General features: G+C 39.9%; 1 long non-coding RNA gene and 2 pseudogenes across 1 annotated transcript; 1 reads left to right on the forward strand and 2 right to left on the reverse strand.

Moving 5' to 3' along the window:
• Window positions 1-1,036: 1,036 nt before the first annotated feature.
• On the reverse strand, window positions 1,037-6,727 carry LOC139706046 (uncharacterized). Its single transcript, XR_011707764.1, has 2 exons — window positions 6,127-6,727; window positions 1,037-2,761 (listed from the first exon to the last, which is right to left on the reverse strand). It is a non-coding gene; the product is annotated as an uncharacterized lncRNA (long non-coding RNA).
• A 7,473-nt stretch (window positions 6,728-14,200) lies between these two features.
• LOC114099308 (eukaryotic translation initiation factor 4E pseudogene) lies at window positions 14,201-14,934 on the forward strand (annotated as a pseudogene).
• A 2,997-nt stretch (window positions 14,935-17,931) lies between these two features.
• LOC114099310 (HLA class II histocompatibility antigen, DQ alpha 2 chain-like) lies at window positions 17,932-24,250 on the reverse strand (annotated as a pseudogene).
• Between the last annotated feature and the right edge of the window lie 1,289 nt (window positions 24,251-25,539).

The raw sequence follows: 25,539 nt of genomic DNA on the forward strand, positions 1-25,539 counted from the left end.
TATGTAATGCGTTGAACAAATTCATATCCAAAAGTTTATATTTATAGAGGACAAGCTTTCCTATGAATTTCAACAGAAAATGTACAAAATGTGCTAATTTTACTAACTACTTGGTCATACACTCTTTAACATCTAGAGACTAGATGTTGCAAAATTGGGACTCATTTGTCCATCATAGATACTAGATTCACAGCAAAACACAGTACACAAAACATGCAGAAAACTGATGTCTGAACATGTCTAAGTATGAACACACTAACACATTTCCCTTTGCAGTTGTTCCCGCCCTCCTCCACATCACTCAACATGTACAGACAGTACTCTACTGCTCACAGAGGTGGTTTCACAGTTCCATTCCCAAAAGACAATATTTCATATGAGTTTTAGCAAAAAGATATTTACAAAAGTGAAATTTTACTACCTCTATATTTAACATACAGAGGGCATTTTTAAAGATCTAGACAGACTAGAAGTTTCAAGTAAGAACTCAATTTGTTCACTGTGTACACGATAATCTTGAATAAACTGCACACATGTAACAATAGTTCTAATTTGAAAATGTCTTCAAAATGTGAGTACTCTGCCCCTTCACTGACCCAGTGGGCTATAATGTTCAAATTTTCAGAAGAGAATCTTCCCTAGGAATTTTAACGCAAAATATACACAATTTGTTTTGTCATATACTGCACCCTCTTTAACATCCAGAAATGACTAGATTAGGACTCATTTGTCCTTTATATACACAACATACAGAGCAAAGTAAAACAAAACCCATGGACCCAGGAACAACCCTTGCCACACTGGCATGGTGCTCCTGAGGAGAAGCTCACAATCTGCACCACTCAACAGGAGGTTTGGCTATTTCTCCTCAAATCATTTCATAAGATAATTTACAAAATGTGCTGTATTTTACCATTTCTACTTTTAACATATATCAGGCACTTTAGAACATCTAGAAAGTCTAGATATTTCAAAACAAGTACTATTGAAAGATCCACAGATCCCAAACCCGGAATGAACCACACGAGACACTGGCTGCAAGAGCAAGAGGCAAGTTTATTGATACACAGGTGCCTGCGGGTGCTCAGCAACACCTCAGCCGGAGCTTCGGTGAACTGGCACCCCGGGCTCTGGGGCACAGATCTTTTATATGGAGCAGGGGGTTAGTTTTCAGCTTAGCACAGCAGCAGCCTTTCTATTGGTTTCCCTGAATCCAGCAGCGGGGTCACCTGGGGGGTAAACTTGTTTTTTTTTTAACTTTTTGTTCTCAGAAAAACCATAAAATTGCACCCTGCTCTTTTTGGTTCCTGTTTTCTCCCTGTTTGCTCCAGTTTGGCCCTCCCGGGGTTATCTATATGGAACATCTTGTGGTTGCCATTGTGCAAGACTTGAAATGCTACGTGCAACTAGTGGGGTTTTGACATGGGGGTTGGGTAAGAAAGCTTCCTGCAGCTTCAAGGCACAGGGGTTGGATTTCCTAATGTGGGGCCTGGGTCCTTGAGGTCCTTCATTTCCCCCTTTTCTTTATCCGGGATATAATCCTATATCCATTGATCTACCTGCTCAGAGTCCGGCACTAGCTCAGCTGATGGCTCAGGGTGCTGTGGGAGTACTTGATATTGCTGCGCGAGGACCATAGTTTGGATTACAGACAGTTTTTCTTTTATAAATTGCATTAATTTGTTGAATATACAAGGTCCAAAGGTTAAAATTAACAGTAATATAATCAAGGGGCCAGCTACAGTAGATAATATAGTAGTTAGCCTAATTTTGAATAGGACCCCAGGGTCGTAGGCATTTTTGAAGTACATTTTTAGGCCCCATTGTTTTTTTTTTATCCATTCCTTTGATGCCTTGCCTGCCTGAGTAAAGGTAATGTTTAAGGGGTTGCAGGCAAACGCGGAGCATGGCCCTGCCCCGTACCATTTTAGGCTCCTACAGGAGTCGGAAGATAGTGGGGGCTCTTGTCCCTTTTCTTTTTTACTTGTATTAAATCCCCAGATGAACCTGGCTTCCATCATATATCCCTCGTAGTTTTATATCCCCAAGATTTACAATAGTAACTTTCATGTTGTCCACATTTTTGTACCTGTGACTGGGTTTTTTTCATCCCTAGGGCATATGTAGAAGGGTGTCTCCCTTAGAGCTGCTTTACACCCTGTGGGATGTTCTACGCAGGTGCAGCGTCCACTGTAGATGCATGCTTCTGCCTCACTGGGGTCATCAAAGTCCTTTGCCTTAGCCAGCAGGTAACAAAGATCAGGCCTTAGAGCAGGTTACCAAGCCCAAAGGGGGTATTTTGTGGATGTTTGGTTTTAAATTATATCTCCTGTCCCCGATAATATTTGCCATGTCTGGCTCACAGTTTGGTTAGCAACCGTTAGGGGAAATACAAAGCACAAAGCAAGGAAAATCAACAGCGTGTGAGTCTTATCTTTAGTGGATTTTGAGTGCGTTGCAACTTTCATTCTGGATCCGGAGAGGTGCCTGCGGACTCCTGTGGATGTGCAGCTTTCACGTGGGAGGCGTGGATCCAAGCGGTGATGCCGTCCACTTTGACTGCAGTGGGAGTGGTCAGCAGAATGGTGTAGGGTCCTTTCCACCGCGATTCGAGGTTCTTGCTCTGGTGCCTGCGTACCCAGACGGTGTCTCCAACTTTGAAGGGATGTGGCAGCAAGGGGGTTTTAAGTTCCTCTTTGTATGCTGCGGCTAGAGGCTTCCAGACCTCGTTCTGGACCAATTGCAAAGCATGCAAATGAGTCTGCATAGATGGGGTGAGGGAGGCATAGGTTTCAGTTTCATAAAAGTTAACAGCGGGAGGTGGGGCACCGTACAGGATTTCAAATGGGGTTAGTCCATGTGGGCCTGGGGTGTTTCGGGCCCGATACAAGGCTAAAGGTAGGAGTTGTACCCAGTCTTTAGTGCCAGTTTCAAGCGTTAATTTAGTTAAAGTCTCCTTGATGGTTCTATTTATCTTTTTTTATCTGTCCTGAACTTTGGGGTCTATAAGCACAATGTAATTTCCAATTAATTTCCAATGTATTGGCCACCATCTGACTTACCTGGGAGACGAAGGCAGGCCTATTAAATGTTTTTTTTTTTTTTTTTTTGGTCCTCACTATCAGGATCAAAGGGAGTAAACCCCCGATAAGCCTCTTTTAATCTCTCTAAGAAGGCTGTCAGAGTTTCCTCTGACCCCTGGATAGTCTGTCTTACCTGAGCCAAATTAGTGGGCCATCGCCCTGCTCCATGGAGACCCGCTATGAGTAACTGGCAATAGAGACGTAGGTGGTTCCTACCTGCTTCAGTCGCATAGTCCCAGTTTGGCCGGGTTAAAGGAAAAGCTTCGTTAATCAAATTTGCGAGTTGGGTGGGGCGCCCGTCGTCCCCTGGCACATTTTTGCGAGCTTCCAAGAGAACCTTTTGTTTCTTCTCTGTGTCTAATAGAGAAATTTTTAATTCTGCTACTTAGGGCTGGATAACCATATTAGCAAACATCAAGTCTACCTGCGTTGGCTAGAAATAAAAGCCTTAGACTAAAACTATTCTAGTAGTCCCTTTGACAGTTATCAGGCATTTCTGTCTAAGAATCTCTCTTGTAGCCTCCAGTCTACTTATTTATGGAAGTTACATTTAATTATTATTATTATTTAAGATGTCCAGGAACAGCTGTGCTTTGGCTTTTACTGTCTTTGCTAAGTGTTTAAGATGAAGCAAGTCAAACTGACTTTTATTTTTACCTATTGTTTACAGTCAGCTGAGTTATCCTGGGAGTCCTCGGGAACTTCATAGCAGCTTTTCAGTTCTGCTAGTGCCATTTGCGCTAGGATGGGTCCAGGCCTTGCTTGACCATATGGCTTCCCTCAGAAGCATCAGGGATGTCTCCCTTTTTTAATGATCCTCCTCTTTACAGCAAATGCACCGATTGGCTTCCTGTCCTCCACTGGTCTCATTAATCTCCCTGCTCAGGAGGTTATGTGGCCTAGAGTTGCTGAGCCCTTTGGAGAAGTTCCCTATTCCCTGATTCAGACTGACTCAGAGGGCAAGAGCCGAATATTGGTTTTCTTGGCCCTTTTAATTTAACTAATTTTAAAACTTGATCTTAAACATCCAGCAAATAAGTTAACAGCCTTATATTAAGAGCACTGGGCTTTAATGTTTATTTTTCTATCCTGTAGGTGCTAACTCCTTATCTTATGTTGGCCCAGGTTGTGTTCTTAAAGTAATACCTCTTTAAAATATTAATAGGCAATTTTTAAACCATCTATAAGTAAACTACAAAACAAAACTAACTAGGGTAAAAACATATTTAGCTTATATAATAGCTACCTTGAATTCTAGTAGGGTTATACATCATAATTTTCTGTTTGAGATCCTAGTAATCTTGGCACAAACCTATTTTTGGACACAACTTTAACTGTACTGAAATCTGGCTTACTTTTTTATAGCCATTTTCACATGTAGTGAGATGGGATAGAGCCTTATCTCAAGTAAGGCAGGGCTCTTTATAAATCTCAATTACTATAGTTCTGAAGCTGATCATTTTATAAAGTTTACATAAATTGTTGTTCAAGTTTACATGAACATTAGCTAACACAATATAATATCACACCTAAAACATGAATTAAAGGCTGAAAGCTTTTAACCTCTTATAGAAAAGTAGTGATGTACTTTTGTGTTTTGCAATAAAACCTTTACATTTTTTTTTTAAATTACCATATAACTTTAGAATACCAGCTTGATATAATGTTCTTTCGAAGCTTTTACCTTACAGGCTTGTATACCTGGAAGATATGAACACATTAATAACACCATAATTATATAAACTTTTTTTTTGTTTACATTAAGTTATATTTTCAGGTTTAGATGTTGGAAATTATGATACAAATTTAAGAAGCAATTTTTAAAATTTAAAATTTTATATCTTTTTACATTAGAAAAACTTGTTCACATAAAACTGGAAATAGAATCTCTACCATCAGAAGAAATTTTTTTAGTACCTTTAAGCCACTTTGCTTGTTCTGAAGTTTCTAAAGTAGCATTGAGTTACATTAAATTTACTTACATATTACCATATATATCTGAAATTAAGCTTTGAAAATTTTTAAGACTATTGCTATTTAATTATCTAATGTCATTTTTATGAGCCAGACCAACGTTTTAATTTTTTAATTTTTTTTTTCAGGTTACCCAGTTCAAAATTGAAACTCTTTAATTTTTTTTTATTCCAAGTATTTAAGTTTTCTAGCATGAACTATCTGAAATCAAACTAAACAATTGCTTAAACCCAACTTTTAACTGCAAGATAGTGCAATGCTTTAGAACTATAGGTGTAAAATCAAGGGTCTCAGTGTGACTGGCTTTACTGCATTCAGTGTTCCTTCTTTTTAAGTAAATAGAGGTGGTGTAATCCTTAAGATGTAGATAAGGACCCAGGGAACTCCCCAGAGCTAAATGGCTCTGGCAGCTGCTGGGAGTCCCTTAATCTTATCTTTTATCCATAGGATTAGTTCCTCCAGTTTGGTTTGACCTTAGGCATTAGGCATTTTTGTTTTTCTAACTTTTTAGTAGCCAGCTCCCAAAAAGTTTATCCTCTGCTTGCAGTTGTTTCGAGTGCTAGGCTTCCCCAAGAAAGCAGAGTGGGGACTCCTTAAAAGTCCCTTTGAGAGTGTCAAAATTTGTGACTGAAAATTTGGTTCTCATCTCTAAAGTACAGATATGAATCAGACAGGACATAAAACACAAAGAACGCTGCGCGGCTTTGGCACAAACCGAAAGAATCAGATGGCCTGGGAGAAACTGCTTCTCCGTCGCCTACAAAACAGATGGCCTGGGAAAAACTGCTTCTCCGTCGCCTACAAAAACGGTGTATCCCTCGGAAACACCGGGGGCCCCAAAGAAATGGACCCCTCTGATCCCTGGGACGTCTCCCAGGGTGGCAGGGGTGAAGTCCGAGTTCGTCAACTCCTTCCCCGTCTGCCTCAGAAACCTGAGTGATCACGGAACTGCTTCAGAATCAGAATACTAAGTGACTATGCATAGTCTTTCAGACGCCGCGCAAAACAGAAAACAGATAACCAACAGGACAACAGGTTAGACATAGACAGCTCGAGCCGGCCAGCTTACCTCCCAGTGATGTTGGGTGTCCTCCGGATAGGGATCGGGATCGGAACCGGGATCTTGGATCTCGGTGGGACCTCCAAAATGAAAGATCCACAGATCCCAAACCCGGAATGAACCACACGAGACACTGGCTGCAAGAGCAAGAGGCAAGTTTATTGATACACAGGTGCCTGCGGGTGCTCAGCAACACCTCAGCCGGAGCTTCGGTGAACTGGCACCCCGGGCTCTGGGGCACAGATCTTTTATATGGAGCAGGGGGTTAGTTTTCAGCTTAGCACAGCAGCAGCCTTTCTATTGGTTTCCCTGAATCCAGCAGCGGGGTCACCTGGGGGGTAAACTTGTTTTTTTTTTAACTTTTTGTTCTCAGAAAAACCATAAAATTGCACCCTGCTCTTTTTGGTTCCTGTTTTCTCCCTGTTTGCTCCAGTTTGGCCCTCCCGGGGTTATCTATATGGAACATCTTGTGGTTGCCATTGTGCAAGACTTGAAATGCTACGTGCAACTAGTGGGGTTTTGACATGGGGGTTGGGTAAGAAAGCTTCCTGCAGCTTCAAGGCACAGGGGTTGGATTTCCTAATGTGGGGCCTGGGTCCTTGAGGTCCTTCACTATATATATATAGTAATAAGGGATAAAATGCACACAAAACAATCGTTATTTTATGAAAAAGGTCTTTTACACAAAAAACATCTGGCACAGGACCTCCTCCAACTCGCCGTCAAAGGCTTCTCCGTGTCCTCTAACCCACTGGACAAACGTGGACAAGTGTCCCTCCTAGAGCTGGTCTAAAAAGTCCATTTAAAAGTCCCTTCCAGAAGATATTTCTGAGATTTTAAAACGGGCATTTACAGACGTCACCGTCTACCTCTATCACACGTGGGCAACCTCTTTACATTTACAAGTTCCAGACGTAGCACTAGTTTTAAAGGTGGGGGAGTTGAGAGCGGCCTTTCATATTGTACACACAGGCTTCTACAAAGGGCCACGGAATCTTCCTGCAGGGCGGTGGCATTTCCAGTGGGTCACTTGCGGCCTGTTGCTCTGCAGGCTCTCAGTGTAGGAGGAACACCGAGCGCCAGGCTGCTAACCGGTCCACCCTGGTCACCTGGGCGTCAATCACCTTCCAGGGCGTTAAGGCCTCTGCCTTGTCCTACAAGGTGGTGTCGCCAGGAGCCGGCAACCAGGAGTCACAGAGGGCCCTGGTCTGCGCTGCTCTGCTGTCCAAGTCGTGGTCGAGCTTTTGTCATCTGCTTGCCTTCTTGGCCCTGGAAGTCCCCACTGGTCTCCACCGCATTGGGGAACCTCCATTTTTTCTCACCTAGTCCTGCCCGCCACCACCCAAAGGCGCACCAGGTCCTCAGTGGCGGTTCTGCCTGGGATGGACAGGATTGGGGCAGCAGAACAGGCAGCCCACAAGGTCCAGGTCTGACAGGTCGCGACCACCTCAGGTCATCCAGCCAGGGGGTCCTGGACATCCTGGGTCAGCCAGTGCGCAGGCGCTGCCGGAGCTCTGGGGTCTGCAGGGCAGAGGCCAAGGCCTGTCCCAGACCCTCAGCTCACCTGCCAGCATGGGGCAGAGGGCCCCAGAGGGTCCCCAGGAGCAGGTTGTGCTGCATTTCTCACCACCCTCTCTGCCAAAACGGATTCTGCAATAACCTTATTTTTAAAATCTTCTTCTGTAATCCCAGCAGATAGGGAGGCTGAGGCAGGAGGATGGCGAGTTCAAAGCCATCCTTAGCAATTTAGACGAGCCCTGAATAACTTAGTGAGACCCTGTCGCTAAATAAAATATAAAAAGGGCTGGGGATGTGGCTCAGCAGTTAAGTGCTCCTGAGTTTAATCCGTAGTAGGAAGAAAAAATAAAATCTTCAATACTGTGTTTTCAATAGAAATAGAATGCTTCATCATATAGATCTTGAAGTCAATAATTTTGCTAAACTCTTATAAAAGTAAATTTCATGAGTCATCTTTAGAATTGTTTGCATTTCCTGTATCACATTTATACTGTTAAAAAGATAATTTTGTTTTCTTCCTTTTCTGCTATTTTAGCTTTGTCTCTCTTTCTAACTTTCTGTAACATTGGGAGACACATTCAGTAAACTACCAAGAGGGTGTTGCTGTATGGGAATAGGGCTCTCTTACCATTTTTGTTTCATTCAAAATCGCCTATTTTGAAGTTCTTATTCTAAGGTTTCTCTTGATTATGCCAAAGGCAAGAGAAAAATGATTGTTTTCTAATTTCTATTAACCAGAGAAAGCATGTTAAAAAGAGGGGGTTCTCTACAATATTCTTGTCATTATTTAATTTAAATTTTATGTGAACTCTGAAGATGGCTAATTCTTCAATATTGCTGAAGTCTTTCATTCACTAATACAGACAAAAACCCCCAAACCACGTTCTTAAATATAATGCTCGACAAAGGAGTTCAAAGTCATAGGTACTGCAGAAGAGGGAGCTGAATTGCCACCAAGGATTCTTTCTTCTATTCAACTGATAGACATGGAATATTGATAAAAGAATTATGGCAGAGCAAAATTTTTTAGTTGATTTTAGGAAGATAAGAGTTTATTACAGGCTTAATATACCTCAGAGAATTACCAGGGGAACTGGAGGAACTGAATAAGGTCACTGAAGAAGCCACTCCCTCTTCTCTAACCAGGGAACCACACTGGTTGGGAACAGCCACATGGGGAAGCCCCTCCATTTAGTGAGCTGCTCTGATCAATTTGCACTGGTAAAGGGACTTGCTGTGTGTTGCCTCTTTACATCCCTAAAGAGAGTTATCAGATATGAAGATCTCTCCTCATGCCAAAACAGAAAACTAAGGTACCTTTTCAGCTGAAAGAACATCTAATCATGTTCAACTCTCACAAAATGTTTCTGATTAGTCAATCTAAATGATGCCATAGGTTACCCAGGAAGAGTCCTCTTCAGCGTTGCACCTTTTGAAGTCAAGACGAATGCACTGGAAGAGGTTGAGAGTTGTTTTATTCCAACCCACTACATATATGGGAATAGAGCTCTCTTAAATTTTTTTTCACTTCTATTAGTAGCATAAGTAATTTTCAGATCAAATCTTCTTCCATGGAAATTATAAGTGATGGTCTTATTCCAAATTAGATCATGTGTAAATCAATGGCTTTTAGGCCCAACATGTAACAGCAATTACTCCAACAAAACAAAACAATAAATTCAAGTTAATCTTTTCCTTAAAACTCACAGAACATTAATTTAAATATAATTATTTTCAAGAAATAATTGACTTGCCTGTGTCTTATGCTCTATTTTAATATATTTTTACAACTTGTTTTCTTTAATGAATGATGGCCTTCTTCCTTTTTCATCTCTCAAACCATAAGTTCTGGTTTCAGTGGAGAAAAGTCAGCATTACCACAGTGTTCCTTTCAGTCAGCTGTGGCCAGGAGTTTTCAGAAAATAACAGACTAATCCAAGTAACTTCCTTCACTATATCTTTTTCTGTGGTTTTACTCATTCATGACATAGCATTCTTTTAGTCTCCCAATTAACTTAGCTACTGTCCCCCTATTTGTTGCTCTCACATGCAAAGGTGGTCCCTGCTTTAGGAGTTGCACTTACTGTTCTTGCAGACTGGAGTGGTTTGCTGTAGATTTTGAATAGTTGACTTTTTCTTGTCAGTCAAGTCTCAGTTCAAATAGTATATATGAGACTAGCCATACCTACTCATTCCCTCAATTTTGTTTTTTTTTTCCTTTAGGGGGTATTCACTACTATCTAACTTGGAATATTACCTGGCTCATATTATGTAATTAAACAAATAACTAAGATGTTAACCCTGATTTTAGATGACACCAATCACTATAATATATTAGCATAAAATAAAATAAAGAAGAAGGAAATGAGCATTAGAGATATGTGGGACATTATCGAATGGTCTAATATAACTAAAATTGTTCTAGAAAGAAGTGATAAAGGATGCAGGAAAGGAAACATAATAACAGAGAACTTTCTAAAACCAATTAAAAACAAAACACAGGTTCAAAAAACTCAACTTCATTCATAACATAGGCAAATAAAAATATGCCTTTAAATAGTATGAATAACTTGCTGGAAACCAAAGATAAAGAGAAAAGCTTTCATTTGATGAAAGGAAAAAGTGCATTATTTTCAAAAAAGAATAAGAGTTAAGATTGACTTTCATCAGAAAGAATGGAATCCAGAAAAGAATGGAAGACATCATTAAAATCCATCACGAATATTCTTGGCCCCCCAAAGAAACCTAGAATCCCAAAATCTTCTAAAACATTCTTTAGCAGTAATGCTCAGAATCTTTCTGTACTGGCTAAGTTGGAACACAGCCCACTATAGTCTTTCTTTCCCAGTGATCATAATGAAAAATAGTGAATCGAATGTGTAAGGTGCCACCTGTGGACCTTGAAAAATAAACAGTATTGTTGAGAGCCACAGCCGAAGGGGCCCCAGCAAACTTCGAGCTGCCAGCAATCCAGCTGCCGGCTGATGATTGGCTCACAGCGGCCCCAGCAACATCTAGCTGATTGGCTCCTCGGCCCCAGCAACATCTAGCTGATTGGCTCCTCTGCGGTGATGCTCATTGGACTGTTTCCCTGCCCTTTCAGACCACGGAGCTGCTCATTGGGGGACTTTTTGGCTCTGCCCACGTGACCCAGCCAATCGGCCTCAAGAGCAGGAGGTTTGTGGGAGGTGGAGAAGAAGCTAGTGGGGGGAGAGACAGGCTTGAAAAAAGCCGGTGGTGGCAGTTGAGGCTCTGAGGGGTTTTTCCTGAGAGGCTGTTTGTTTGGCGTGTTTGGTTCTAAAAATAAAGTTAGTTTCTTTTGACAAGTGGCTCCTGATTGTGCCCAGCCAGACTGCGGCACAGTATCAGGAGGGAAGTGGAACCTGAAGAAATGGCAGTCAGGAAGTGGGTTCCTGGTTGTTTTCTCTTTTCTCTCTTGGCTTTGATGGGGGTAACTGTGGTCATGGAGCAGAGAGAAGAAACTCCAAAGGCACTCCCTGTTTCTAGCCGGAAGATTGGAAAGGGGTTCTTTGAAAGTTATAGAGAGTATGGGGGAAATACATCTTGTTTGTTTTTGCTTTATTTTTCTTTTTTCTTTTTCTATTCTAGCTCTGTCCTGGGCATGGCCAAAACCATGAAGCTGCACTAAGGTGCAGTGGTGGAGGCATTAAAAACCCCGAGAGCAAAACCCATTTGACAGCCATAAAAACTGTGACTTATGGAGCTTGGGGGTATTTTCACATTATTTTTCCATTTGCCTCAAAAGAAGCTCTAGTTGGGTGGAATCATATAACAGTACTGGAAACTACTTTGAAAGAAGCTCATCTTTCTGAACTGAGAAACTGGTAAAGGTACCAGGGGAAATGGCACAGAACAGACAGTCATTCTATAAATTAATCATCATAACTTTTGGGGATCTCAGGCTGCACCTGAGTGGCACAGTCTTCCACCAACTCCCCAAATGCATTAGGAGCTGGGCTATGAAATAAACCACCATCCAAGTGCCATAGAAAACACTGAGTGGCATATGCTCAGGGCAGGCACAGAGCAGCATTGCAAAGGATTGAGAAACTGTACTGACATCAGTGCTACCATCCACAGAGATGAGACAAAGCTTGCCTTCTAGTCCTGATGAGGTTAGTTGCCTGTTAAAGCAAAAATTTCAACATTTTCCAGAGGATTTAATATAACACAGAGCCCACATGTATATCCAAAATGTGCAGAATATAATCCAAACTTATTTGGCACACAAATAATCCTGGGGAAATATGACCACTTCTAGAGGTTTTATCAGGGAAACATATCATACAGCATATTATTTTAAAAAATGGAATTGGTTGTGGTGGCACATGGTTGTAATTCTAGTGTCTTGGGAAGCTGAGAAAGGAGAATCACAAGTTCAAAGCCAGTCTCAGCAACTTATCAAGGCCCTAAGCAACTTAGTGGGACCCTGTCTCTAAATAACAAATAAAAAACTGTCTGGGGATGTCGCTTAGTGGTTAAGTGTCTCTAGTTTCAACCCCCAACATCCCCTCCAAGAGTAATTTGTAATAAAACAATGACCTAAGCAAAATAAGAATTCACTGACAGATTCAATAGCATAATGGAAATGACAGGTAAAAGTGCAAATGATTTTGAAGATGGGTGAATATCCAGTATACAATTTGAAAAACAAAATAAGTATTAAAGAAGTGAACAGAGATTCAGGAACCTGTGAGACAATATAAAAAGATCTAACGTTCATGTCACTGGAGCCCCAAAGAAGAGATTAAAGAGATTAATTGCATAAAATGTACTTGAAAAAGAAATAAGTTCATATTCAAGTAAGGAAATTTACAAACTGAAGAGGCTCAGTGAATCCCAGAAAAGATAAAATAAACCACACACCAGAACCATTCTAATCCAATTACTGAAGATTAAAGATAAAATGTCTTTAAAAGAGCCAAAGAAATATGATAAACAAGATATAATAAAACAATGATACAAGGTGAGCCAACTGGGGTGATGAAACCTGTGGTTCCCATCAGGGAAGCCAGCTGGGCAGGTTGGAATGCAGGTCCAGGTGAGGGAAAGCCTGAACATGCAGCAGAGCTGGGAGAAGATGAATACCAACAGCAGTTTGGGGGCTATTAGGGACTGGAATATCCTTTAATTACCTCCTTTATTAGGTCTTTTATAATGACTATAATCATCCATAAGCATGAAGGCTCAGTGATACAATAGGTTTAATGAGGGTTGTCATTGGATCTTGGCAGTAGAAGGGCTGGAATATGGTACCTCCACCATGACATTGTGGTCCATGTGATGTCAGCTGCAGCTGCTGTGGGAGGTTATGAGGAAATCCAGACTCCCTCCCTCAAGCACATCTTGTCCTGCTACTCAGAGCTATCTTCAGGAGCCCATCTGGCCTATGTTAACGTGTAGCCTAGGAACTTAGGGGTGTCAGTGCCCCTGGAGGCAGTCCTCAACCAATAGGGGTAGAAGACAATAGGTAAGACTTTTGTCCTTCAGGTGATGGTTAGGGAAGGTGTTCTGCCTACTGTGCAGCAATATCATCTCCATTGCCCAGGTAGAAATTTTAACAACACATCCCTTTGTCTCTCTCTCTCTCTCTCTCTCTCTCTCTCTCTCTCTCTCTCTCTGTGTGTGTGTGTGTATTTTCCCTCCTTTACCCTTTCCCTATACTTTTCCATCATTCTTGTTCCCAATTAAACCACCTGTACCTAAGTCTTCTCTTAGACAGGGGACACCAGTTTCAGATGATTTAGTTATCTGTGTGATCCTCATTAAGGGGCAGGCTAAATGCCAAAGAGAAATATGCTATACTTTATGTTTTACCAAGAATGTGGAACTATACTTAATTTCCCCCTCAAACTACACTTATTTTCTTCTAATATAATTTCTTATCTCAAGATCAGTAACAGGTTTCCCATAGCTTTTAGTACTTTGTAAACTTAGAAAGACAAGAAATCACTAGTTTTTGAATATGATGGAGTTGTTGAAACTGTTGTCCTACATTGCTTATCTGAGAGCCATGTGTCCCTTTTACATGATCAATAGAACTCTTAAACAGAGTCTAGAAGCAAAGGAATAACTTATCAACCCCTTTGGTATTTTCTTATTAATACATGCAAGATACCTCTTTTCACAATTTTCCAACACAAAAGAAAACCATTTAGATCCAAATAATTTATTTGTTCTTTTTGTCAATACAAACCTTGAACGAAAATTATTCTGATGAAGCTACCAAAAATTAGAATTTAACATTCATGCTTTTAAAAATGAATATCTGCAAGAATGAAATTGGAACCAAAGAGATCTTCTGGGTCACAGGATACCAAAGCCTGATTTATTATTTTAAATTTTGCTTTCCCACTTTTTAGTAACTTGCTATACCACTTCCCTCTTTCCTTGTTTCTTTATAAGATTTTTACTTTTCCATGAAGTACTCACCTCTTCCCTCTTGTTTTGATTTTTGTCACATGAGACCTGCCACTTCCAGTTTCAGGTCTAAGTTTGGCATTTGTAACTTAGCCTCAATCAACACTGGGGAGATTCATGTAGGATGGTGACTGTGGAACTGGGAACCACCCCTACTGCTAATCCCCTGCCTTCAGAAAAGGAGAAAACAGACTCTCATCAGGCAGTTTCTAACCCAGAACACTATGTTAAGCATCCTCTACAGAATAGATGGGCATTCTGTTTTTTAAAAAATGATAAAAGTAAAACTTGGCAAGCAAACCTTCTACCTATCTCTAAGTCTGCTACAGTTGAAGACTTTGGGGTTCTATACAACCATAGCTAGTTGTCTAGTAATTTAATGCCTGACTGTGACTATTCAAATTTTAAGGATGGTTTTGAACCTGTGTGGGAAGAGGAGAAAAACAAATGGGGTGGAAGATGGCTCATGACACTGAACAAACAGCAAAAACGAAGTGCCCTTGACCTCTTTTGTCTAGAGACACTGCTGTGCCTTATCGGAGAATCTTTTGATGATCACAGTGATGATGTATGTGGAGCTGTTGTTCATGTTAGAGCTAAAGGTGATAAGATAGCAACATGGACTTACTGAATGTGAAAACAGAGAGGCTCTTACACATATATGGAGAGTGTTTAAGAAAGATAGAGATTGGTTATCAGTCTCATGAAGACACAGCTACCAAGAGAGGCTCTACCTCTAAAAATAGGTTTGTGTTTAAGAAGAGGCCTTCTGAGTGTTCTCAAAGAAGACTGCCTCAAGCAATTGAGATTTGGGGTTTGAGCCAAAGCCTCTTCAAAAGCAGAGTGGACTGCATTTAAATTTGATTTCATTTAATTGTTGCTGAGATATAAGGACGTCTCATTTGCCTTTGTCTTGTACTTCCATGTCCATTTTTTAAAAAATTAAAAATAGAGTGTCCACTATCCCAATCAAAGAATTACAATCAACACAGTCCCCTAGATTCCATAAATGTGTTCCTGGCCCATTTTGTATTAGCTTAGTGGAATTGCCATTACAAACAAATTTTACTCATCGACAATATTCAAAAGAACTTGCATTTCTATACCTTAATAAGAAAATAATTGAGTTTATATTTCATTGTGTGCAGAACATATTTGCTGGTTTGAAAGAGTATGATGCATACAGTTTTCTAGAAATTATTTTGTTTCTTTTGACAGCATTATACTTACTGTTCTCCTGATGAAGGCTGCTAGATTTTAGTTTATTTGTTCCTTTACTCGATACAACTAATGATTCTGATTCCAGTTTTCCATTTGTTTTGCTTTTGTTTTTTGCCTCATGTAACATGGGTGAAGTATCCAGGAATATGATATAAATATTAACTTTGTGCATACTTTGATTTTTTTTGTTTTTTGTAACTACAAAACTATCTAAAAATTCATATATTTCATTCAAATCAGTGACTTATCTTTGTGTGATTTCCTGAACATAATTATGGATTATAAAAAAGGACATCATAGTTACATTCCTAACTAGAATTACTATTCCTGATTTCATATCTTTATGTTGTATTTTAACACTTTGCACTACTTAGGTAATTTTGCTTTGATTTAAAATGGCTCAAGTATAAAAGTAGCCCCACTCATTTAAAGACAGTGTATAAAACTGTAAATAAAATCTGTACAGTGATTTGTATTTTAGACAAAAAAATCACTGGTATATTCTTTTCAAGGATTTTTCACCTCTTCTAAGAAGGAGAACCATCATTCAGAAGTTATATACTGTGACCAGCACAGACAAACTAGTGGTTCTGGTGAGGGGCCATGGGGAATTAGAAAAATACAGAGATTCACACATGCATATTTTGGAGATAAAGCTGAGATCTGGTGGAGCATTGCTCTCTGATAGAGAAGCAGATCTAGAGAGTTACACCAGCAATCTTTATTTATTTATGTCTCATTATCAGGATAAAGACTATGCAAGCATTATTCTTTATATTTAGGAAAGTTACAGAATTAGAAACATCTATGCAGCTGTTCCACAGTTGCAATCCACACTTGGAATGTGCAATGTTAGGAGCAGTTGTGTAGTGCTAAAGAGGGTACATTATTTAGGCTCACAGGCTCAGAAGTAGAAGAGCTGGTGAAACATTGTGGTTGTTTGGCATAAAAATTCTTCTATTCTCAGGAGATATGTGCCTGAGATCAAGGTTGAACCTGATAAAACTCTTGCACAGAGCTTCCTTAGGCCAGGTTTTACCATAGCATCAAGGCATCCTGTATCCTTGCATAGAAACTTTCCCAGGCACCTGGTGTGCCACAGACATAAGGCCATCAGAGACCCTCAAATCTCAGTCACTGCTGTCCCATCATCTGTCACTGCTCTGCACAGTTTTATACTACTTTTTTCAGTATGCTGCCCATAATGCATACACCTTGAGCACCTAGACTAGGACCTTTAGTGAAAATGGTATGAGTTAGCATTAACGTCTCCTCAACAACCTATTTTGAGGTTACGGAAGGGCATACATTTAAAATATTGGGTGATTAACATGTTCGGGAAATATACAATATTTTATATAATAAAAGTGCCTAAGTTATAATGTCAATAATCTCAATTTATGAGCTTGAGCATGGAGTGGATTTAAATGTTTTTATACTATTATAAATGTCCACAGGATGAGGCTCTAGCTGCCTCTGATATAGGTGCCTTTATCCAGTATATTGCCTCTCTCTGTTTTCATTGATGTTACCCACAAATGGAGAAATGTATGGGGCACTTTCTGGGACACAAACAACATTTTCTTGTTCTCACTTCTGTCTTCTTTCTGGCCAATCCAGAGAGCTTCCATCTCATCCGGGGTGAAATATGGGAGCAGACATATTGAATCTTTCTGCCATCTTCACAAATCCAACATTTGTGATGAACATTTTGACTTTATGTTCTTGAAAATCCAATTTTTGACTTTAAAAATATTTTATTTCAAGTTTTTATTTCTTCCAAAACTTTTAGAATGCTATTTAAAAACTAAAAACTTAAGCATTGCTCTTTCTTTTTTCTCAAAAACACTACATTTAGGGAATAAAATATTCACCATACTCACTGATCCCGAAAAAGGTAAAGAAAGAGTGAGAGCAAAAAGGAAATGCAGAATGTAAAAAAAATATTTTATTATGATACAATATCATTTTGATACTTCAGCTGTGGTGTTATTAATATGGCCTGATAAATAAGTTAAGGACCTAAGAAATCTGATAAAATTTCAACATAAGCTCTTCCATTCTTGTGCACAACTTATATCAGTTCTAGGAAAAAGACAGAGGAAAAGTATACTCTAAGCAAAGACACCACAGAAAGAGATTTATTTATTTAATTTTCACACAGATTTTGGATGAGGGTGACCCAAAAGCCAAGTAGGTAAATGGGTGGGACAGGTCTCTCTGTGAAAGGTAGGCAATCATGTAAGACTAAGTTGGAAGATTTTATAAGAGAAAGTAATCTCTGTGGGAAAAATGTTTCATGAATTCCACTCAAACAGGGCAGGGAGGAGGGCATGGAAGGAGCAATATGATAAACTAGAGCAGGAAGTGGGTCTAAGTCATATAGCAAGGCCTGCACAGAGAGCTAGAGTCAGCCAACCATTCCTCTTCTTTCTTGTAAATTGTGATTATCTGAAACAGCAGACAGCACGAGGTTGATGGAGCCTGTGCCCCTGTCCAAGGTCAAGCCCATTCTTCAATTAGCCAAGAAGTTTTCCAAAGACATTTAGGCATACGGGATGCCAACCCTGCACTCCCAGCCTCCGTATCTCCAGTTCCAGATATGACACATCTGAGTCCTTACCTGTCTGTTTTCTAGGTTATCACACATGAGGTCCTATGGTGGCTGGAAGATCCACGGGAGTGCAGGACTTGGATGATGAAGATGGTGCCTATCACAACACCCATGAGGCCAAGAGCCAACCCCAGGGCACAGGCCACAGTCTCTGTCAGCTGTGACATAGAGGTTGGAAGCTCAGGTTCCGAGAAAAAAGAAACATAGTCACAGGACAGGGTGTGTCTGTGGGGAAAATGGTGCATGTGTTTAGAAATGCACAAGACACCTAGACTTTGAGAAAGAGTGAAGTCAATTATTGGACAACTTTGCAATTGTGGGAAATAAAGTTGTGGCAATGAGGGTTAAAGGTTTCAGGCAAGACAATGTAGCTTGGGGATAGAATTGGAAGGTAGACAAGTGATAATGGGATTTCAACATACCCCAGTGCTTGAGAAGTGGCTCTTCTAGGCCCCAGTGTTCCACCTTGCAGTCATAGAAATCCTCAGTGGAGGGGACAAAAGTGAGGTAACTGAACTTGAGGAAGGAGTGGTCACTCTTGGGATAGAAGATGGTCTTAGCAATACCTTCTGGAACTAAATGTCCATTGCAAAACCAAGTGATATTGATCACAGGAGGAAAGATGTTATCCACTAGACAGATGAGGGTGTTGGGAATGCCCAGGGTCACAGGAGATTTGGGGAACACAGCCACTTCAGGGATTTCTACAATAAAAACATCACATTTATTGGCATTTATGATAACTGTGCCTTGAGATTTTTAATCATTTTGGAGGCGCCTAGTATTCCCCGGATACTAATGAGATATTTTCTTCTCATTTTAGAATAATTTTTATACCAGTTACTGCTTCTATTTTTTCACTTTGAAATACAAAACACATTTCTCTCTTTGGGCACCCACAGGGTGTGTGTGTGTGTGAGATAGTGTGTGTTTGTGTGTGTGTGTGTGTGTGTGTGTGAGAGAGAGAGAGAGAGAGAGAGAGAGAGAGAGAGAGAGAGAGAGAAAGAAATGAACCAGCTTAGAGCTTCTTAGGCCAAGAAGTTGGGAATATCCTTGTGTAGGAATTCAAGGAACATCTCATGGAACCTAGCAGAGGGATATTTAAAGATTAAAAGAATATGATGTGGACTATACGTGTACTAGAAAGGGGGAAGAATTTACCATGTAATGGAAAGAACACCTGCCCCCGGGGAAGGAAGAGCTCAGACCTGGAATGTGAGGTAGGCACAGTGAAGAGAAGCAGAATGTGGACACTTACCATTGGTGGCAGGTGTAAATTTGGAATCTTTATTCAAAGTGTCCAAGTGTTTTTTTGACCACAACAAGGTTTCTCAGGGCCTTGTGAATTTCAAATGTTGCAAATTGCTAAACTCAGGCTGCCTCCACACAGTCTCCTTTTTTTTCAGGTCTACTTAGAACAGGTCATCTCCATCAAATTCATATGTAAACTGGCCATAATCACCAAATGTCTGGTAGATATATGTGGCATAAATGCAGACATGGTCAGCTGGGGAATAACCATTCCGGAGCATGAAGATAAGAGTGGGCAGGTGAGATATAGGGAGAGGAAAAAAACTTCATAAACAAGAAGGCATAGGAAATACTGTGAATATTGCAGTGTATTACTCGAATTGGTTGCTATAATAAAATATCATAAACAACCTATATTATTCTGCTTCTGGACTCCCAAATCCAAATCTTTCCCAATTGCATTTATTCTATCTCAAGAGTCTCAGAGGTTTTTGACTTGTTTTGGCACCAACATAAAAGTATGAAGTCCAAACTCCCATCTAAATATCACCTAAATCAGATATCCTGATTCAAGATATTCTGAGGAAAATTATTCTCCAGTTATGAAGCTGTGAAATCAAACATGTTGTGTGCTTCCAAAGTACAATGGTGAGGCAGATATCAGATAGACATGCCTGTTCAAAAATGGCAAAGTATGAAAAAAGAAAGGAATGGGAGGTCTTGATCAAGTCCAAAACCTTGCAAATAGAAAATAATTTTCTTTGGTTTGATGTTTTGACCTCAAGGTCTTGCCTGGAGTAGTATTTAGCCCTACAAGGCTCCAGAAGGTACTGACCCCATGGCTTTGGGAGGCTCCACCTTCATGCCATTTCTTTATCATGGCCCAACCTAGGTATTGGCTGTGTGCCTGGGTCTTACTGCCCTGGATCTTCTGGGCTTTACTTTAATAGGGGCTTTCTGCAGTGACTTCAATGTTTCCAGGGCACTTGCCCCCTAGGCCTTTGCTGGATGGTAGCAACTCCAATGACCTCTGAAATGCATTTGAGGTCATTCTTCCATTGCCTTGGATAACAGGTCCTGGCTTCTCTTTAGATGGCTGACTAACCTTGCCATTGTCTTCAGACTAGCGCCTGGCTTTGGTTGAGATGACTAATCCATACTAATATCCTTATCAAATGGTTCCTTGGCCATAGCCTGCTCTTTCCCAAACAGGCCGTCTCATTTTTTTTTCTTAAAAACTACACTTTAATAAGAAATAAATTCAATAAACAATGATAATACTGAGAACCAAGGCATTCAGGTTTCAAAATCATACTACTTTTCAGTTGATCCAATATGTTGTCAACTAAATGTTCAAAAGTTTGTTCACAGCCAACATTACTTATTAATATCACACATCTATTATTTCATACATTTACTTTCTTCCCCATAAAAGCCTGTTGATAAACATCTAAAATATCCAGGTTTAACATAGTTGAGATGAAGCTGGATCAAATACTGGTATCATTTTAAACTATCAACTCAAGTGTTTAAGTGTCACAAATTTATTCAACCAGCCAAACAAATGAAAATCATAATGGCAGAGAACGCATGGTAAATAAATCAAAACAATGGCATGTGTAACAGAAAGACAGAGCAGTGGCACATTAAACCAAAGCTAGTTAAATACAACTGTCTATTGCATAGGACATAAACTGAAAATGGTTCCAAGTGAAACAACCTGATGGAGAGGTCACTGTGAAGCTGCCAACCGAGCTTCTGCTGACACTGACTGACCAAAGAAGATTCATGCATGATGCATCATCACACAGTTCGTTCAGAGAGAGAGTGTCAGTAACTGCTAGAAGTTACTCACAGTAACTGCTAAAAGTCTCTTACAGTAACTGCTTCTGTCACTGAGTAGTTAGGGGCCATCTGTCTCCCTCTTTAAGGAGACCTTCTTGCCATTTGCTTGGCGGTGGCACATTGAAAAAACTATCAGTGCTGTGGGATGAATTGGGCTTTATTGCTTTACTTCTTTACTTCTATTCTGTGCAGTTTCTAGAACCACTTTCACCTTGTAAGGGTATTTATAGGGTGTGTAGATGGAACCCAGCCTCAGGCACGGGAGGGACTATTGCAGCAGTCCAGTGAGGCATTCACTTTAGCATGATAGAGGTCTGTATTTGTCCCATCACAGGCATTATAATAGGGCCAGCTGAGTAGAAGTACTCAGAGCAGCTGGTGGGAGGACAGGCACAGTCCCTGTTATAATGCTTGGAGCAGACTGGGCTGTTGCCACAAGAGAAAAGGCAAAGGCTGGTGATTTAATGTTGGCATCTCTGCAGGTGTCATTCGGAATCAGGAGCTCATTAGATGCATCTTCTTCTGGCTATCTTCTCCTTCCAGGCCATCTCATTTTTAACAATATGTATAGGCTGAGGATTATCCAAATTTTAAAGTTCTCCTAATTTTTTTATTAACAACTTCATTTTAAGTCATTTATCATATAGTACAAATAGCCAAGAATATCCAACACTATGCTGAGAAATTTTCTTACCCAAATATACAATTGAATTTCTTACAACATCTACCTTCTAGGAAACACTAGGATACAAACACAATTCAACCACATTCTTTGCCATAATCACTTTTACCACAGTTTACCATAATCACCTTTACCACAGTTCCTAATAACATGTACTTTATTTCCAACTGAGACCTCATCATCAGAATGACCTTTACTTCTGAAAATCTACAAGAAATTTTTTCAGGATTACTTTGATTCTTAGGTATTACTTAGCTATTCACTAAGAATATTGAAGCTCTCTTTTTATAGCTCTCTTCTTTTCCTTTTGGGCCTCTGCAAGAATCATTCTTCACGTTCTGTCCATGATTGTATGGACCTTTTATAGCACACAGCAGAAAATCTTTGCAGCCTGTATCCATTTTGCAGTTCCAAAGCTGTTTCCATACTGGTTACACCAGTACTGTACCCTTCTCCTGGTATCTATTTTCTATCTTAGTCCATTTGGGGTTGTTTTAACAGCATTCTATAAATTGGTTGAATTATAAACAGCAGAAATTTCTTTCTCTTAGTTCTGGGGCTTAGAAAAACTGAGATCAGGACACCAGCAGATGTGACTTTTGCAGAGCCTATTCTCTAGAAGGCCATCTTTTCACTATAACTTCAATAGCAGAAGGGGCAAGTGAGGCTGGGTGCAATAGTGTACACCTGTAATCCCAGTGACTCAGGAAGCTGAGGCAGGAGGATCAAAGTTCAAAAGCAGCCTCAGCAACTTAGCAAGGCCTAAGTAATTTAGTGAGACCCTGTCTAAAAGCAAAAAAGTAAATAAAGAATTGGGGATGTACTCAGTGGTAAAACACCCCTAAGTTTAATTCCTACTACAAAAAGACAGAAAGAAAGAAAGAAAGAAAGAAAGAAAGAAAGAAAGGGAAAAAAAGAAAGAAAGAAAAATAAAAATCCAGTGAGAATTTTTAGAAATATCTTATAGGGGTACTTGTCTCAGTCTAATAATCTATTAAAGTCCCAATCTCTTAAACCATCATCTCAGAAGGTAGGATTTGAACATATGAACTTGGGTAAAGGGACTAATAGCATGTGGTTTCCTAATTTGCATAGTCTGATGTCAAAGTCTCCATTTATGTCTTTTCCCTCTTTAAGTTATTGAGAGATAAGGTTTAAAAAATTGACTAAGTTTTAAATTTTAATTAACTAAAAATTAAATTTGTTTGTATGCAAATTGTGTTTTCCATGATAATGTATACTTCATAAGAAATAGGGATGTTATGTCTTATTCACTTCTGTACCTTGAGTACTTAGTAAACTTCATGGCACACAGTAGGAATTCAGTAACATTTATTAGATAAATAAATAAATGATGATTAGGAAATGTTTTAAAGATTTCATTGTATTCCATTTTTTAATAATTTTCTTTGCTTGGATTTTTTTTTGGGGGGTTTAAACTTTAATGATTGTTTCAGTGTCCATGACATAGCCATGTAAAGGCCTAGAGAGGAGGCTGATATGTACTGGGGTGAGTCATAGATTAAGAAGGTATTGTGGAAATGAAACAGGAAATCAGAGAAAGTTAAAGACTGACGTAATTTAATCTGTTTTGCCCTCCTTTTAGTGCTTTGATGGTTAGATGTGACAGGACTTGGAGTATGATCTGACCAGCTGAGACTAACTTATTTCTAAGTCCCTAGGTTTTCCATCACACATTATTCCAGTTTTCTGAGACAAAAAACCAAGATGTTACACTTATAATAATGCCAAACCTTGGCACATATAGAGCTCTTTATTAATTAGAATATATATTTGATTATTTATTTTATTTGTGTGTTTCTCCGAATATTGTGTTAATTAATTATACACATGGAAAATCTGAAGATCAACATATGGAACTGACTTGCTCAATGTTATTCTGCTAATCCTTTTAATTTTTTCCATTCTAATGATCTTCAGTCAAATTTATTCTCCTTGCCTCTAAAGCCCAAACTTGTAAAATTTAAATTATGTTGGAAACAAACCAAAAAGTGACATACTATTTTCTGTATGGCAGAAACATTTATGGACTTAGTTATCCTAAGAAAATGGATAAAATAAGAATAAATCTGTAATGGCTTTGAGAAAGAGTTTAAAGTGGGCGAGGAGTAGTAGGTTCATAATCTGCTGTGAAAGGAAAGCAATATACTTGGAGAAAGATCTCTAATTTCAGGATTTATCATAAATTAATGCTGTAATAATGCTTGAGTATATCATTTGGTTCTGACTTTAGAAAGACAATAATGCCCTCTGTGAATACTCAGTGAGAGGTGGACATTGTAGAATTCAGTTTAGTTTACTAAGATTAGGTTTTAGGGGTTTTGGTTTCTTGGAGGGAAAATAAGTATAACAATTCAGATTCAGGGGAACTGTGGTTTCATATACTACTATGGGGCAACAAATTCAGACAGGTTTTGTTTTTCAATTTTCTCTCTCAGTCCTAAATCCTCCACCATGTACTCACCCACTATGTCTTCACCTCCACAGGGGCTCACGATGGCCAGCAGGGTGAGGGCCCCCAGGATCAGAGCTTTCTTCATGGCCACTGTCCTTCAAGGGAAACCTCAGAAGTCACTTTTCTGAATGGGGGAAGGGATGAGAACTGTGCAAAGAAAGTGACCTAAGGAGAACTCCTGGAAGAAAGCATTAGGAGGAGCCCAGAGCTACCCTTGCTGTCTGGGGTTTCAGCCCATTAGAGAAACCCATGGAGCTGATACCTCAGTTGCCAGTTGAAGTACTTTTACAAAGAGACATGGAAGGAGCCTGTGAACTTCCCCTGTTTTGAATGCTGTAGGAGCACAGATTCATAATGGAGCAGAGGGAACTTTCATTCTGTAGATGGATGCTGAGAGCCATGGCCGAGTCTGTATGGCCCCTGGCATTTTGCCAACAGTATTGGTTGACAGGCGAGGCATTACTATCCGCCTCGGCTGCTACTTTTGAGTTCTGGCGCTACTTGGAGTTATGGAGCTACTTTGGAGTTCTCCTGGGGATTCCCGGGGATTCCCCGAGAGTTCCCATTGGTTGGGGAAGTGCAGGAGGAGGGATTTCCGGGAGAGATATTTCCGGCTGCGGGTTCCTGGATGAGCCGCTTGGGTTAGGGAGAATTCCCCCGGAGCGTGTGTGAAGTGTTTTCTTGCAGTTCAAAAATAAAGTTTGTTCCTGCTTCAGTGGCTCCTGATTTGTGTCCAGCCAGACTGCGGCAGATGGAGGAGAGGAACAGGAACCTCCATGGACTCTGGCAGAATGTGCAGATCTAGGGAGGAGCCTGTAGGTGGATGTTGCTGGGAAGCCTCATGGATGGTCACTGTATGGTGTGGATTGAGTCTGTATTAATTATTACTTCTCCAGGAAATCTTTATTGTGTCATGTCCCACTCCACCCCACTCCACATCCCTCCTCCTAGTGTTTTTGGTGACTGGGACATTAGAGAAACCAAATAAGCAAAATTTTGTTTTCAATGTTTTTCTATATTTTGGGTTACCTTTATTCTCAAAAAGATCTCAATTAGTAGGAATCAAGTAACATTTTATGTTGTCCTATTTCTGTACTTCCAATTAAGCAAGTTCTTCATTCATAGTCTCAAAAGCCCCAGAAATTTAAACATCTATATTTTCAAATAATTAAAAAAATGTGTAGTATCAAGTAGAACCACCCACACTACATGTCCTTTTCTACATCTTCCTGATTTTTTTTCTACTTAATGTGCTCCTTATGATCTGTCTGTGTATGGTGTTACATATTTTAAGTTGAAGTTTGTGGATATGTTCATCAATGATAACTGCCTCCATTAATTATGCCTCCCAGAAACTATGAACCCCTGTGGAGT

The sequence above is a fragment of the Marmota flaviventris genome, chromosome 6, assembly GCF_047511675.1.
Source record: "Marmota flaviventris isolate mMarFla1 chromosome 6, mMarFla1.hap1, whole genome shotgun sequence".
NCBI classification, from domain to species: domain Eukaryota; kingdom Metazoa; phylum Chordata; class Mammalia; order Rodentia; family Sciuridae; genus Marmota; species Marmota flaviventris.